Here is a 15919-nt window from a genome sequence, read left to right as displayed (position 1 = left end):
CTTACTTAGAAAAAAAAAAAAAGTAAAAATATATCTAGGAATTTCTCTGGAGCTGTTGCGGTCAGTGTGGGTTCGGCTCAGTTTCAGATAGCTCCTCGTTCCAGCTTACATTTCTCGATATCTACAGGGCCCTTCCGGTGTAGTCAGTGTTTTCTACAGGGATTTTAATCTGTTGCACCAGTCCCTTCTGAAGCGGTTCCCTTTGTTTATTTGGCTTCTGTTTGCCGGTCTCTTCAGAGCCTCGTTTCCGCCCTGACACAGGCGGGCGGGGGTGGACTCTTACTCAGCTAGCTAGTTCCGTCGCTCTGCGGGGAGGGGCTGGCGCTGCGGGGAGGGGCTGGCGCTGCGGGGAGGGGCTGGCGCTGCGGGGAGGGGCTGGCGCTGCCAGGAGGGGCTGACGCTGCTTTCTCCGTCTGCGCTGCTCAGGCTCCCCCGGCTGTTCTATATGGAGCGCGCCCCGCGCTGCGCGAGGTTCCAGCCCTCGGGTGTTCCACAAAAGCGCGGAACCAAAAGCTGCGCCTGCTCTCTGTGCCTTCCCCGTCAGAGCAGTCCAGGCAGCGAGGGGCTTGATGGGCGCACTATCCCCAGGTGTGGCGCGCCCACTCCCTTCCACGGACCCAGTCTCAGTTTCCGCTGGCGCCAGTCGGGTGCGTGCGCCTTCTGCCCTCTGCGTCCCCAGGCCCAGTCCCCGCCCGCGCCGGTCGGGTGCCTGCGCCCTGTGTCTCGCCGGGACCTTCCCCTCCCCCCTGCCTCCTGCCTCCGGCGGGGCTGGGCCGCAGCCTGCGAGCTCCTCTGGACTTTCTCGGTCCCTTTGTTCTGCGAACGGCCGGCAGTGTGTTCGGGCAGGTTAATTTTCTCTCTCTCTTTTGGTCTCCCACAGTTCAAGTTGGCAACTCACAGAAGCTCCCTCCGATTGTCCTCAGGGCACTCAGGCCCGGACCCTACCCCAAGCAATGCCGCCTAAGACTCCCTTCCCGGGACGGATCTCCATCCTTAGCTCATTTGTCTCACTTTTTATCTTTTATATTTTGTCCTACCTCCTTTCGAAGACAATGGGCTGCTTTTCTGGGCGCCTGATGACCTCAGCTAGCGATCAGAAGTTGTTTTGTGAAGTTTGCTCTGCATTCAGTTATTCTTTTGATGAATTTGTAGGAGAGAAAGTGGTCTCCCCGTCCTACTCCTCCGCCATCTTGGCTCCTCCTGAAATGATTTTTTTTAAATTTACCAAGGCTAGATTTATGGCCCAGGATGTGACCTATCCTGGAGAATGTTTTGTGTGCACTTGGAAAAAGGTAAGTAGTTGTTTTGGGGTGAAATGTCCTAGAGATATCAAAGGTCTAACTGGTCCCTTGTATCATTTAAAGTTTGTATCTCCTTGCTAATTTTCTATTTAGTTGATCTATCCATAGGGGTGAGTGGGGTATTAAAGCCTCCTACTATTATTGTGTTATTGTTAACTTGTCCTTTCATACTTGTTAGCATTTGCCTTACATATTGCAGTGCTCCTATGTTGGGTGCACATATATTTATAATTCTTATATCTTCTTCTTGGATTGATCCTTTGATCATTATGTAGTGTCCTCCTTTGTCTCTTTTCACAGCCTCTATTTCAATGCCTATTTTATCTGATATGAGTATTGCTACCCTTGCTTTCTTTTGGTCTCTATTTGCATGAAGTATCTTTTTCGAGCCCTTCACTTTCAGTCAGTATGTGTCCTTTGGTTTGAGGTGGGACTCTTGTAAAGCATGTAGAGGAGTCTTGTTTTTGTATCCATTCAGCCAGTCTTAGTCTTTTGGTTGGGACATTCAACCCATTTACATTTAAGGTAATTATTGATAGGTATGGTCCCATTGCCACTTACTTTGTTGTTTTGGGTTCGTGTTTATACAACCTTTCTGTGTTTCCTGTCTAGAGAAGATCCTTTAGCATTTGTCAAAGAGCTGGTTTGGTGGTGCTGAATTCTCTCAGTTTTTGCTTGTCTGTAAATCTTTTGATTTCTCCTTCATATTTGAATGTGATCCTTGCTGGGTATAGTAATCTGGGTTGTAGGTTTTTCAGTTTCACCACTTTAAGTATGTCCTGCCATTCCCTTCTGTCCTGAAGAGTTTCTATTGAAAAATCAGCTGTTATTCTTATGGGAATCCCCTTGTGTGATATTTGTTGCTTTTCCCTTGCTGTTTTTAATATTTGCTCTTTGTGTTTTATCTTCATTAATTTGATTAATATGTGTCTTAGGATGTTTTGCCTTGGGTTTATCCTGTTTGGGACTCTCTGGGTTTCTTGGACTTGGGTGGCTATTTCCTTCCCCATTTTAAGGAAATTTTCAGCTAGTATGTCCCCAAGTATTTTCTCATGGCCTTTCTTTTTATCATCTTCTTCTGGGACTCCTATGATTCAAATGTTGGTGTGTTTAACATTGTCCCAGAGGTCTCTGAGGTTGTCCTCATTTCTTTTAATTCTTTTTTCTTTTTTCCTCTCTGCTTCATTTATATGAAATCAAATGTATATATGGAGTTATCTGTAACTCCATTTTGTTTTCAAGATTTTGGATCATTTTTACTATCATTATTCTGAATTCTTTTTCAGGTAGACTCCCTATCTCCTCATGTTTTGTTAGATTTGGTGGGCATTTATCATGTTCCTTTACCTGCTGAATATTTTTCTGCATTTTCATCTTGTTTAGATTGCCGTGTTTGGGGTGGCATTTCTGTATGCTGGAAGTTTGTAGTTCCTCTTTATTGTGGAGATTCCTTCCTCCCCCATGGATGAGTGGCTTGTCAAGGTTTCCTGCTTAGGGAAGCTTGTGTTGGTGTTCTGCTGGGTGGAGCTTGATCTCTTCTCTCTGGAGTGCAATGAAGTAAATGTCCACTAGTGAGTTTTGAGGTGTCTGTGGGTTTGGTGTGACTTTTGGCCCCCTGTATTATAATGCACAGGTTTATGTTCCTGCATCATTGGAGAATTAGCTTGGTATGTCTTGCTCTGAAACTTGTTGGCTCTTGGGTGGAGCTTGTTTTCAGTGTAGGTATGGAGGCTTTTGGATGAGCTCTTGTAGGTTAATATTCCATGGAATCAGGAGTTCTCTGATGTTCTCAAGTTGTGGAGTTAAGCCTCCTGTCTCTGGCTTTCAGTTTTATTCTTACAGTAGCCTCAAGACTTCTCCATCCATACAGCACCGATGATAAAACATCTAGGTTAATGATGAAAAGATTCTCCACAGTGAGGGACACCCAGAGAGGTTCACAGAGTTACATGGAGAAGAGAAGAGGGAGGAGGGAGATAGAGATGACCAGGAGGAGAAGACGTGGAATCAAAAGTGGAGAGAGCAATCCAGCCAGTAATCAATTCCCTATGTGCTCTCCACAGTCTGGAACACTCACAGAGGTTCACAGAGTTACACAGAGAAGAGGGAGGAAGGAGATAGAGGTGACCAGGAGGAGAAGAGGGGGAGTCAAGTGGATAGAGACTGATCTAGCCAGTAATCAATTCACTAAGTGTCCTCTGCAGCCCGGAGCACCCAAAGAGATTCATAGAGTTAGGTAGAGAAGAGAAGGGGGAGGGTGGAGATAGAGGTGACCTGGAGGAGAAAAAGGAGAGTCAAAATGGGAGACAGCAATCAAGCCAGTAGTCACACTCCTAAGTAAAAATGATTACTGAAGATTGGATTCTTAAAGGTACAAAATTGATAACAAATACCACAAAGCAAAGATTAAAAATCTAGAGTAGAGGTTAGACTCTCAAAAATAAAATATTAAAAGAACAAAGCAAAAAAAAAAAAAAAAAAGAACAAAGCAAAATCACAAAAATTATAAAAAATATATGAAATTGGCTTTAAAAATAGGGTTGTTTATTTTTTGCAAGGTAAAAGTAGGTTATAAAAATGAAAATTAAAAGAGTAATAAAGAACTTAAAATTTAAAAAGTTAAAAAATGATAATAGTAAAATATATCTAGGAATTTCTCTGGAGCTGTTGTAGGCAGTATGGGGTCAGTTCAGTTTCAAATAGTTCCTTGTTCTAGCTTATACTTCTTCTCAAGGTCTATAGGCACCTTCCATTGTAGTTAGTGCTAACTACAGGGTTTTAATCTGTTGCACCTGTCACTTCTAAAGTGGTTCCCTCTTCTTTGTTTATTTTGGCTTCTTCTGTTTGCAAGTCTCTTCAGTGTCTGATTTCCACCCTGAGACTAGGGGGTGAAGGTGGTCACTTATTTAGGCTCACTTATTCAGTTGTGCTGTGGGGAGGGAGGAACACTGCAAATATCACTGGTGTGTGTGGGGAGTGCTCTCAGTGCCTGGACCACACTGGGTTTGCCCCCGCTCATGGCATGTGTGCTTTCCTGGTCTACACTGCTCAGGCTGCAGGTTGCTCTGCAGGAGAACTGTCCAAAGCAGGCCCTGGGTTGCATGCACTTCCCAGGTCTAAGCTGCTCAGGTTCAGGTTCTCGGGTACTCCACAAAGGCACAGACTCGGTTGGGTCTGTGTTTTGTACCCTTCCCAGGTCCGAGCAGCTCAGGCGACCAGGTGGTTGGCAAGCACGCTCTCCCAGGTGTACGATGCCTCTTATCACCTCCCGAGTCCCATCCACCCGGTTTCCTGGGTGTGCAGCGAGAGCGCCGTCTCAGGTGTGCCTTATGTCTCTTCTCGGGAACTGATCTCTGGCTGTGACCCTCCTGGCAGATGTCAACCGTCCAGGGTCCCAGGAAGACTTGGTTAGCAACTGGGAGCCTGCTCGCAGTTTGGTAGAGGATGCCACCTCTGGGGCGGCGATTGCCCCTTGCCTTCCTGCTCTGGCTGCCACCAGCCTGCCTCTCTGCCCCCAGCAAGGGGAGGGGCCAGTCCAAATTCGGCTGGCTCTCCTCTGGTATTCGCTCAGTCCTTTGTTCTGTGAGAAGGCCCAGCAGTGCCTTAGGTTAGAGCTTTTCACAGGAAAGTTCTCTCTCTCTCTCTCTTTTTCTCTCTCTATGGCTATCCCACAGTTTGGGTTGCTGTCTCATGTTAGTTCCCTCAGATTGTCCTCAGGGCATTCAGGCCCATTCCTTACCCTAAGCATGCAGCCTGCACCTCCCTGTTCAGCTCCCGCTCACTGCTGGCAGATGTGAGCGTCTGGGCTACTTCTCCACTGGAGTTGCAGTTAGGCGCGTATTGTGTGGGTTTTTTGTCTGTTTGTTTTCCTCCCGGTTATGTTGCCTTCTGAAATTCCAAAACTCCCCACAGACCAGCCAGTGAGAGGGTTTCCTGGTGTTTGGAAACTTCTCCTCCTTCATGACTCCCTCTCTGGGATGGGTCTCCATCCCTAACTCTTTTGTCTCTCTTTTTATCTTTTATATTTTGCCCTACCTCCTTTAGAAGAGAATTAGTTGCCTTTCTGGGTGTCTTTGTGTCCTTCGCCAGCGTTCAGAAGTTGTTTTGTGGAATTTGCTCAGCATTCAATTGATCTTTTGATGAATTTGTAGGGGAGAAAGTGATCTCCCCGTCCTATTCCTCCACCATCTTAGGACCTCCCTGCGTTTCTTTTTCTTTGTGATGGTCTTGATCTTGTCTCTTGTACAGTGTCATGAACCTCCATCCATAGTTCTTCAGGCACTCTGTCTATTAGATCTAATCCCTTGAATCTATTTGTCCCTTCCACTGTGTAATCATAAGGGATTTGATTTAGGTCATACCTGAATGGTCTAGTGGTTTTCCCTACTTTCTTCAATTTAAGTCTGAATTTGGCAATAAGGAATTCATGATCTGAGCCACAGTCAGCTCCTGGTCTTGTTTTTGCTGACTGTATAGCGCTTCTCCATCTTTGGCTGCGAAGAATATAATCAATCTGATTTTGGTATTGACCATCTGGTGAGGTCCATGTGTAAAGTCTTCCCCTTGTGTTGTTGGAAGAGGGTGTTTGCTATGACCAGTGCCTTCTCTTGGCAAAACTCTATTAGCCTTTGCCCTCCTTCATTCTGTACTCCAGGGCCAAATTTTTCTGTTACTCCAGGTATCTCTTGACTTCCTACTTTTGGATTCCCATCCCCTATAATGGAAAGGACATCTCTTTTGGGTGTTAGTTCTGGAAGGTCTTGTAGGTTTTCATACAACCGTTCAACTTGAGCTTCTTCAGTATTACTGGTTGGGGCATAGACCTGGATTACTGTGATACTGGATGGCTTGCCTGGAAAGGAGCAGCGATCATTCTGTCATTTTTGAGATTGCATCCAAGTACTGCATTTCAGACTCTTTTGTTGACTATGATGCTACTCCATTTCTTCTAAGGAATTCTTGCCCAGAGTAGTAGATATAATGGTCATCTGAGTTAAATTCACCCATTCCAGTCCATTTTAGTTCACTGATTCCTAAAATGTTGATGTTCACTCTTGCCATCTCCTGTTTGACCACTTCCGATTTGCCTTGATTCATGGACCTAATATTCCAGGTTCCTATGCAATATTGCTCTTTACAGCATCAGACTTTACTTCCATCACCAGTCATTTCCACAGCTGGGTGTTGTTTTTGCTTTGGCTCCGTCTCTTCAGTCTTTCTGGATTTATTTCTCCACTGAGCTCCAGTAGCTTATTGGGCACCTACAGACCTGGAGAGTTCATCTTTCAGTGTCCTATCTTTTTGCTTTTCATTCTGTTCATGGGGTTCTCAAGGCAAGAATACTGAAGTGGTTTGCCATTCCCTTCTCCAGTGGACCACGTTTTGTCAGAATTCTCCACCATGACCCATCCATCTTGGGTGGCACTACATGGCATGGCTCATAGTTTCATTGATATGAAAGGCTGTGGTCCATGTGATCAGATTGGTTAGTTTTCTGTGATTGTGGTTTTTAGTCTGTCTGCCCTCTGATGGAGAAGGATAAGAAGCTTATGGAAGCTTCCTTATGGGAGAGACTGATGGAGGGGGAAACTGTGTTCTGATGGGCCACAGTAAATCTTTAATCCAATTTTCTGTTGATGGGTGGTGCTGTGTTCTCTCCCTGTTACTTACCTGGGGCCAAACTATGGTGGAGGTAATGAAGATAATGGTGACCTCCTTGAAAAGGTCCCATGTACGAATTGCTACACTCAGTGCCCCCAACTCTGCAGCAGGCCACCACCGACCCACGCCTCCACCAGAGACTCCTGGACACTAATGGGCAAGTCTAGGTCAGTCTCTTGTGGGGTCACTGCTCCTTTCTCCTGGGTCCCGGTTCTGTTTGTGCCCTCCAAGAGTCTATTTCCCAGTCCTGTGTAAGTTCTGGCAGCTCTATGATGGGATTAATGGTGACCTCCTCCAAGAGGGCTTATGCCATACCCAATTCTGCTGCACCCAGAGCCCCTGCCCCTGCGGCAGGCCACTGCTGACCCCTACTTCCACAGGAAATACTCAAACACAGTTCTGTCTCAGTCTCTGTGTGGTCTCTGGATCCTGGTGTGGACAAGGTTTGTTTGAGCCCTCTGAGTGTCTCTGGCAGGTATGGGGTTTGATTCTAAACACGATTTTGCCCCTCCTACCATCTTGCTGGGGCTTCTCCTTTGCCCTTGGACGTGGGGTATCTCCTCACAGCCACTCCAGCACAGCACAGCCACCACTCCAGATTCTCAAAGATTCTCTTGATGAGGGTGAAAAAGGGGAGTGAAAAACTGGCTTAAAACTTAACATTCAAAAAATTGGCATCCAGTTCCAAAACTTCATGGCAAATAGAAAGGGAAAACATGGATGCAGTGGTAGATTTTATTTTATTTCCTCCAGAATCTCTGCGGACAGTGACTACAGCCTTGAAATTAAAAGATGCTTGCTTCTTGGAAAGAAAACTATGACAAATCTATATAGAATATTAAAAAACAGAGACATAATTTTGCCCACAAAAGTCAAACCAGTTAATCCTAAAGGAAATCAACCTTGAACATTCATTGGAAGGATTGATGCTGAAGCTAAAGCTCCTATACTTTGGCCACCTGATGCAAAGAGCTGATTCATTAGTAAAGATCCTGATGCTGGGAAAGATTGAAGGCAGGAGGAGAAAGGGGAGATAGAGGATGAGATGGTTGGATGGCATCACTGACTCAGAGGACGTGAGTTTGAGCCAACTCTGGGAGACAGTGAAAGACTGGGAAGCCTGGTGTGCTGCAGTCCATGGGGTCGCACAGAGTTGGACTCAACCGAGTGACTGACCAACAAGTATGCATAGAAATTAAATAAACAGGGTGACAATATACAGTCTTGTCATACTCCTTTCCAAATTTTGAACCAGTCAGTTGTTCCATGTAAGATTCTGTTGCTTCTTGACCTGCATACAGGTTTCTCAGGAGACAGGTAAGGTGGTCTGGTATTCCCATCTCTAAGAGTTTCCCACAGGTTATTGTGATCCACACAGGCAAAGGCTTCGGTGTTGTCAAAGAAGCAGATGTTTTTCTGGAATTCCCTTGTTTTTTCTATGATACAATACATCTTGGCAATTTGGTCTCTGGTTCCTCTGCTTTTTCTAAACCCAGCTTGTACATCTGGAAGTTCTCGTTTCACATATCTGAAGCTTATCTAGCTTGAAGGATTTTAAACATAACCTTACTAGCATGGGAAATGAGCACAATTGTGGGGTACTTTGAACATTCTTTGGCATTGCCCTTCTTTGAGATTGAAATGAAAACTGACCTTTTCCAGTCTTGTGTCCACTGCTGAATTTTCCAAATTTTCTGGCATATTGAGTCCAGCACTTTAATCATATCATCTTTTAGGGTTTAAACAGCTAAGTTTAAATAGTTTGTTCATAGTAATGTTTCCTAAGACCCACTTGAATTCATGCTCCAGGATGTCTGTCTCTAGGTGAGTGACCACACCATTGTGTTTATCTGGGTCATGAAGATCTTTTTTGTATAGTTCTTCTGTGTATTCTTGCCATCTCTTTTTTAATCTCTTCTGCTTCTGTTAGGTCCTTATCATTTCTGTCCTTTATTGTGACTATCTTTGCATGAAATGTTTCCTTGATCGCTCCAGTTTTCTTGAAGAGATCTCTAGTCTTCCCCATCTATTGTTTTCCCCTGTAAATGTCAACTATGTCAAGCTGATTGAAAGTGTTAAGTGTTCTGTGGCCCTATTGATTTACTGTCCAGTTCTATTAATTATTGAGAAAAGCTATGTTGAAATACCCAGTTGTAATCATGGATTATTCTGTTTTTAATTCCATTAGTTATTGCTACATATATTTTGAAGCTCTATTATCAATTGACTATGCCAAAGCCTTAGAATGTGTGGATCACAATAAACTGAAAGAGATGGGAATACCAGACCACCTGACCTGCCTCTTGAGAAACCTGTATGCAGGTCAGGAAGCAACAGTTAGAACTGGACATGGAACAACAGACTGGTTTCAAATAGGAAAAGGAGTATGTCTAGGCTGTATATTGTCACCCTGCTTATTTAACTTATATGCAGAGTACATCATGAGAAACGCTGGGCTGGAAGAAGCACAAGCTGGAATCAAGATTGCCAGGAGAAATATCAATAACCTCAGATATGCAGATGACACCACCCTTATGGCAGAAAGTGAAGATGAACTAAAAAGCCTCTTGATGAAAGTGAAAGAAGGGGAGTGAAAAAGTTGGCTTAAAGCTTAACATTCAGAAAACTAAGATCATGGCATCTAGTCCCATCACTTCATGGGAAATAGATAGGGAGACAATGGAAACAGTGTCAGACTTTATTTTTTTGGGCTCCAAAATCGCTACAGATGGGATTGCTGCCGTGAAATTAAAAGACGCTTACTCCTTGGAAGGAAAGTTATGACCAACCTAGATAGCATATTAAAAAGCGGAGACATTACTTTGCCAACAAAGGTCTTTCTGGTCAAGTCTATGATTTTCCCAGTAGTCATGTATGGATGTGAGAGTTGGACTGTGAAGAAAGCTGAGCTCTGAAAAATTGATGCTTTTGAACTGTGGTGTTGGAGAAGATTCTTGAGACTCCCTTGGACTGCAAGGAGATCCAACTAGTCCATCCTAAAGGAAATCAGTCCTGGGTGTTCATTGGAAGGACTGACGCTGAAGCTGAAACTCCAGTATTTGGTCACCTCATGTGAAGAGTTGACTCATTGGAAAAGACCCTGATGCTGGGAGGGATTGGGGGCAGGAGGAGAAGGGGATGACAGAGGATGAGATGGCTGGATGGCATCACTGACTTGATGGACATGGGTTTGAGTAAACTCCGGGAGTTAGTGACGAACAGGGAGACCTGGCGTGCTGTGATTCATGGGGTCGCAAAGAGTCAGACACGACTGAGCAACTGAACTGAACTGAACTGAACTGATTATCAATTTGTGCTTAAATTGAGTATTGTTACATATTCTCGATAGATTGACTCTTTATCATTATGATATATTCCTTTTAATATATTATATATTCCTTTTATATATATATAAAATTATATTTATATTCTTTATATAATATTTATGTATTTATATATATATTCCTTTTAATCCCTGGTAATAGTCTTTGATCTGATGTTTACTTTGTTTGATATTAACAAAGCCATCCTAACTTAATTATTATTATTGTTTACACTATATATATTTTACTATACTTTTTACACTTACACTTTGTATTTTAGTATTTAAAGTGACTTTCTTGAATTCATCATATAGTTGGATTATGTTTTTCTTTGTTTTTGTTTCTTAAATCCAATTTGACAAATTGCCTTTAATTGAAATACTTGCTTAGACTGTTTAAATTTAATGTAGTAATTTTAAAAACTGGGTTTCAGTCTATCAGCTTGATATTTATTTTCTATTTCCCTCATCTACTCTTTATTCCTTCTCCCCTCCTTTCTTGACTTCTTTTGGATTGTCTTCTAACATTCCATTTTATTCTACTATTGGTTAATTAGCTAAACATCTTTTAAACATTAAAAAAACTATTTATTTATTCATTTGGCATTCCTGGATCTTTGTTGCAGCATGTGGGATCTTTTCTGCTTCTCTGGTAGTTCAGATGGTAAATAATCTGCTTGCAGTGCAGGAGAGCTGGGATCAATCACTGGGTCAGGAAGATCTGCTGGAGAGGGAAATGGCAACCCACTCCAATATTCTTGCTTGGAGAATCCCATGGACAGAGGAGCCTGAAGGGCTACCTCCATAGGTTGCAAACAGTTGCAAAGACTTGACTGAAGTGACTTAGCACACATGCACACACACGTGGGGTCTTTTTAAACTTGTGGCATGTGGGATCTTTAGTTACGGCATGCAAACTCTTAGTTGTGGCATGTGGAATCTAGTTCCTTGACAAGGGATTGAACCTGGGCTTCCTGCACTGGCAGTGTGCAGCCTTAGCCCCTGGACCACCAGGGATGTCTCTTAGATATTTTTTATGTGGTTGTTTTAGTATTTAAAATTAAATTAGCAAAAGTAACATTGTAGACTCATGTGCAATATAAGAATCTTAAATACTATACTTCCATCTCCTCCTTCCATTCTTTGCACAGATATTTTACCTCTATATATGTTATAAATCCCCAAATATATTGTTATTTTTGGTTCAAACAATTACCTTTAAAGACATTTTAAAAATGAGAAAAAAGCCTTTAATATTTACTATTTCTATTTCTTTTCATCCTTTTGTTTATATGCAAGCCTCCAGTTAGCATAATTTTCCTTTTGCCTGAAGTACTTTCTTTAACATTTCTTATAGTGTATATATGATAGTGATGAATTATCTTAACCTTTTTCCTGAAAATATCTTCGTCTGCCTTCATTGTTGAGATGTACTTTTTCTGTGTATAGAATTCTAAGTTGAGAATTTTTTTCTTTTAGCATTTCAAAGATGTCTCATTGTTTTCTGGGTTTCTGAAGAGAGGCCTGAAATTATTTTCATGTTTGTTCATAACGTGAACAAACATAATATGAACAGTACATAATGTTCCTTTTTCCTCTGGTTCTCAAGACTTTAAGATGTGTCTTGGTAAACATTGCTTTACGTTTATCTCATTCGAGTTTTGTTGAACTTCCTGAATCTGTCAGTTTGCAGTTTTTATCAAATTTATAATTTTGAAATTTATTTATTGGATAAAAGTTGATACTTAACATTGTGAAAATTTAAGATGTACTTTATGTTATATTGATACATTTATGTATTGTAATATGGCTACAGTTGTAATGATATTTATTACATCACATACTAATAGTACAATAAACTGTACATTAAATATTTATTGCTATTTTAGTACTTGTTTACAAGTTTGTACCCTTAAACATCCTCAGCCCACACCTATACTCTGGTAGCCACTGTTTAACTCTCTGTTTTTTTGTTTAAACATTTTTTTTGTTGTTGTTTGAGATTCCATATGTAAGTTATATACAATATTTGTCTTTCTCTGTCTGGCTTATCTCATTTAGCATAATGTACTCAAGGTCCATCCATGTTGTTGAAAATGGCAGGATGCCCTCCTGTCTCATGGCTGAATAATATATCATTGTGTATGTATACTACATCTTTTTTAACCATTTATTTGTTGATGGGCATTTGGGTGTTTCCATATCATATTTGTAATTTTATTGGTCACAATTTTCTCAAAACATATTCTCTGTGCTCCTTTATCTCTCCTCTTCTCTCACACTTTAATTTTTTAAAATGTTTGATGTTATTCCATAGGTTACTGAGGGAGGCTCTGTTTATTTTTTCAGTCTTTTTTTGGGGGTTATTCTGTGCCTTATTTTGCATTGTTTCTATTGTTATGGTTTCAACTTCTTTTCTTCTGCAGTGTCTAGTATGCACTTATTTCTATCCAGTGAAGTTTTTTCTTCTTGTGATTTATATTTTTCATGTTTGGTAGGTCCATTTGATTCTTTTTTATAATTTCCACTCAGTTCTCACAATGCTAATGTTTTTCTTTAACTAGTTAAGCACTCTGAATGTATTTTTAAGAATTGTTTTAGGAACTTGTTAATTATGTAATTTTTGTCATTTATACATATGTTTCTATTGATTTTTTCTTCTTGTATGGATCACGTTTCTATAGATGTCTAGTAATTTTTTATTGAATGCTAGACTTTGCATATTATGCATTGAGTGGTGCATTTTCTGTAATCTCTTAAAGAGTTTTGGACTTTTTACTGGAAGGCAGTTAAGTTACTCCAGGTTAGCTTGATTCTTTTGATGCTTGTTTTTAAACTATTTAAGGGTGACTTAAGAGTGACCTTTCCTCCAGGCTTAGTTTAGCTCCACTACTAAGACACATTTTTTTTTCTTTTTTTTGCCTTCTACTAAAGATTCTGTGATTCAGTAAGTTCTCTCCACTTTGCTGGTGAGAACTGGAATGATTCCAGGTCCAAAGTGAGCTCTGCAAATTATTTAGCCTATAGCTCTTTAATAATTATTCTTTCCCCAGAGTTTATCCTTTGCCCAGCTTTATTGAGTTTCACCATATATAGGTTGTTATTTGAACAAAGAATCAAGGGAATCTGTGCAGATATTTAGAACTCATTTTGTGATAGTTTCCTCTTTCTTGACATTCTGCCCTACAAAGTTTAGCTAACTCAGCTCCCTGAAATACTGATCTCTGACTCCTCAATTCAATAATACCCTCTGTTCTCTATTTAGGTTCCCCTTCCCTTCACCACAATCCAGAAATTGACTCCAGACAGGAAGTTAGGGTGATCATGGAATTTACTTTGTTTATTTCCCTTCTCTCAGGGATCACAGTGTTTTGTTGCCTGTTGTCCAATATCTGATAATATATTTTGTACAGTTTCCCAATTGTTTGGGATGAGGGGTTAGTCTAGACTGCTATTCCCTCACAACTTGAAGTAGAAATGGGGCTGGCATTTTTTGTTGTGTACTACCATCCCTCTGGCTAAGCCCTTCGTTACTCCCTTTCTGATTATTCTAAAAGCTGCCTCCTTTTTACCCACCAGTCCATCTGTTCAGGGCATTCACGTTTATTTTCATTTATTTATTTCTTGTTTCATTTTGTTACTCCCTTGCTCAAAAGTATTTAGTGACTCCAGGAGTGAATATATGATGTTTTTCCTGCTCTTGTGTTCTTTCTTTTGGAAACCATCTCCCCTCACTATATTCTAATGGAAATATACCTCTTTATCCTTTATTCCATTCCTACTCACCCACCCTGTCTGTCCAGTCTTGGTACCTCATTTCATAGCAATAGTGATTGTTCCAGAGGTAGATAGTGTCAATCATGGTCTTCTTTGGGACTGATATATAGATACTGAGACAAAGGGATGCTCTTTTGTCTAAGTGTGCTAGGCTGGGAGAATGTAAATTTGGGACTATTAAGGATCATCTTCCTTTGCCTAATGGAGAAGGATTTACGCTGTAGGAGCAAATGAAATCAGCCCAATAGGTAAAGGACAAAGAGACAAAGACAGAGAAGATGCAAGAGAGAGCATTAAGTCCCTTGATTCATATGTGTATGAAGGTGGCAGATCCCTACACTAACCAGTTCATTGAAATAATGAGTTTCCTTTTGCTTAATCTAGTTTGAGTTGAAATTCTCTTACTTATATCTGAAAGAATTTCACTTAGGACAATTTTCCCTGTGTTTTTTATAATAAAATATAGCTTTACAAAAGCTACTCACTAACCCCAGGAGATTTCCCTACTTTTGGTACTTTGTGCTGACATCAGGCATGCTGGTCTTTGCTTATCAAAATGCTAGGCAGAGCAGCTCTGTGGTACTGTGGAAAGAGCTTAGGCTCAGAGTCAGAGAGATCTGGGTTTATGCTTTTTTGCTTCCTATTAACTGTGCAGTATGAAAGGTCAGTGCATATATTTCACTTCCTTCTTCAATAAAGAGTGGGAAAAGTAGGAAGCCCCAATGGTACTCATAAAAATTAGACTTATCCACGAATAACTGAAAACCGAAGATAAGAATACTTTGAAGAGATATTATAGAAGTTTCTTTCTCATGTATCAGTAAATTAAATCTGGTGGTAAACATGCAGGCTTCACAAAGTCAGGAGTGAGTCACTTCTTACCCTCTTTTCCTCCACCACTATAACATGTGGCTTCAATTCTAAAAGTATTCCTGTCTTTATTGAAGTCAGCTGGACCTATGATTCAGACTCCATGTATTATTCCCACCCAAGTACCAGGAGAAATGGTTTGAGGGAAAAGACAGGCATTTTTCTATGTTGAAAAAAATTTTTCCCCTCAGAAGGAAGCTTTCCCTTGCTACTATTATTCACCTCTGTTAGCAGAATCTGCCAAAATAGAATGTTGAAAGCTCTCAGTATCTCCAGTAAGGAGGAGGAGAGAGCAAGAGCAAGGCAAGAAGGCAGTCACCATGAGCTCAGACACTGTATGAAAACTGAATATACAGCCTTAAAATAGAATGTGGACATAAAAACTCAAAGCGCTATCCGTTTTGTAAGATTTATAGCAAAAATATTAACAGAATTAATATTTCTAATGGAGTGGTGGACCCAAGAGTCATATCCCTGCTAGCAAAATGGCAGAATTCTTAGAGCATCAAAGTTGTCCTGCAAGAGCCTCAGCATCTAATGATGTCTAAAGAAAATGCGAAACTCCCTCAGCCCCTCGAAGGACAGTGTTACAGCAATTAATCAAAAAGAAAAACCACAGGCCCTCCCCTACAACCCCTATTTGATTTAAGCAGTCTTCATTTTCCACAGGTGGTGCTAGTGGGGAAAGAATCCACCTGCCAATGAAGGAGATGCAAGAGATGAGGGTTTGATCCCTGGGTTGGGAAGATCCCCTGGAGGAGGAAATGGCAACCCACTCCAGTATTCTTGCCTGGAAAATTCCATGGACAGAAGAGCCTGGTGGGCTACAGTTCATAGGGTTGCAAATAGACACAACTGAGAGACTGAGCACACACATTTCCATAGTAGTAAATTTTCTAGATAAGTCTTATAGACCTCAAAGTACTGGAAGGAATTCCTCTGTCCATGGAATTTTCCAGGCAAGAATACTGGAGTGGCTGCCATTTCC

General features: G+C 41.3%; 1 pseudogene; it reads left to right on the top strand.

The window, feature by feature from the left end:
- The first annotated feature begins 4552 nt into the window (after positions 1 to 4552).
- LOC122421318 lies at positions 4553 to 15531 on the top strand (annotated as a pseudogene).
- The last annotated feature ends 388 nt before the right edge of the window (positions 15532 to 15919 follow it).

Source organism: Cervus canadensis, chromosome 18, assembly GCF_019320065.1.
Source record: "Cervus canadensis isolate Bull #8, Minnesota chromosome 18, ASM1932006v1, whole genome shotgun sequence".
Taxonomy (NCBI): Eukaryota; Metazoa; Chordata; class Mammalia; order Artiodactyla; family Cervidae; genus Cervus; species Cervus canadensis.
Note: the sequence above shows the minus strand (reverse complement) of the source record. Positions and strands in the feature narration are given on the sequence as shown.